The sequence below is a fragment of the Hyaena hyaena genome, unplaced genomic scaffold (genome assembly GCF_003009895.1).
Source record: "Hyaena hyaena isolate Hyena2069 unplaced genomic scaffold, ASM300989v1 scaffold_220, whole genome shotgun sequence".
NCBI classification, from domain to species: domain Eukaryota; kingdom Metazoa; phylum Chordata; class Mammalia; order Carnivora; family Hyaenidae; genus Hyaena; species Hyaena hyaena.
The window spans coordinates 2524389-2526117 of NW_024080852.1; positions in this window are offsets into that span (position 1 = coordinate 2524389).

The following is a 1729-nucleotide window of genomic DNA, read 5'->3' on the forward strand; positions in this document are numbered from 1 at the left end:
CTGCTGACAGTGTGGAGCCTGCTTGGGATTCTCTTCCTCTCTCTCTCTCTCCCTCCCCTACTCCTGCTGTCCTCTCTCTCTCTCTCTCTCTCTCTCAAAATAAATAAACTTTAAAAAAATCACCGAGGTAACAACAAATTGAGGTGCTATGTTTCTTTATCTTATTTTATTTTTTTAAAGAGGGACAGGGAGCATGAGCAGGGAAGAGGAGCAGAGAGAGAGAGAATCTTAAACAAGCTCCATGCTGAGCATGGAACTAATATGGGGCTCCATCTCATGATCATGGGATCATGACCTGAGCCGAAATCAACAGTTGGCTCAACAGACTGAGCCATTCAGGCTCTTCTGATGTGTTTCTGATTAACAATATTTTGGGGCCACATCTTTCTTCTAAACTTCATATATATCTATCCAACTCTATTCCATCACTTCTGGGTATCCTACACAGGAGTGCTTAATCCCGGCACTCACACACACCTGCACAGGCATTAGGCAAGGGACAAAACCTAGATTATTCCAGACTAAGAGGCAGCACAGCATGGTATAAAAAGCGCAACTCTTTGAGCCAGACAACCTGGATTTCTATCTTTCCTCTCTCTCTTTTGAGCTTGAGGAAGAAAAATGAACTCCTGGAACCACGTTTGCTTTTTGCTTATGTTGCACAAGAAAAAAATATTTCCTTTGTCTGATCGTCTTAGATGACTAAATGAAATTCTCTATTTAAAGCTTGTGACAGAGAACTTGAAATAGAGTATAAAGCGAAGAAAAGAGAACCTTTGCTCCATAAATATTTAACCTGAAAAATCATGTCCGGTTTTAAAAATCTTTACCTTTTTCTGGCGACAGTACTAGTTCCTGAGCATGGGCTGGGGTGCTCCATGATACTTCTACAACCATCCCCTATTTCCGTGCTCACCTACAAAAGGCTTTCTAGCTAATACGTTCATTAATCAAACAACATGCCCCCTTCCCTTCCCCAGCCCATGGCTGTTTCCGGGGCAGGGCCTGGAGGGTGTTCATGCATTGACGGGATGGGACTCTGCACTGATGTGGATAGGAACTCGCACAGAAGTACGTGGCGGTGTCTCTCAACTCCGCCGGCTGGATCTTTAAGAAACTGGGCCCCTCTTTGGGAAATTCAGCAGAAAAGCGTTTTCTCTGCATTCCTGAATCATCTATGATTTTTTGCTTCTGGAGGTAAGCCATGAATTTCAGACCTTCCCCCGGGAGCTGCTGATACCAGTAAACGTGATTGTGTTCTTTCTCTGGGCTGCATCTCAGCATTGCCTCTTGTCCTGTCCTTCTGACCAGGTGTCCTGGGTTCTGGGTGATGCCAGCATTCATGGGACCTCAGAGGAGAAGAGATTACATGGGACAGGGTCATAATGGCAGAGGAGGTGAACGCCTTGCAATGCAGCAACCCATGGCAAGTACAAATATCTATTAAGTCTCCTGTGTTCACGGAAAAATTCACATGAATTTTGGTTTCCGTGCCGTGATGCAGTGATGTGTTTTCATTTAAATGTCAATACCTTTCAGAAAATCTTTGGGCAACATGAAGGTCCAGGTCATATTGAGACAGATAGAGAGCCACAGACAAAGGCCAGTGATGCTGATCCGTTAGCCCAGAACTCACCTGCCCCCAGGAGCCAGATGACCACGCAGCAGAGGAGCCTGGTGCCCATGGCAGAGATGGTGTGAAGGGACCCACAGGCAGGGCTGGGAGTGG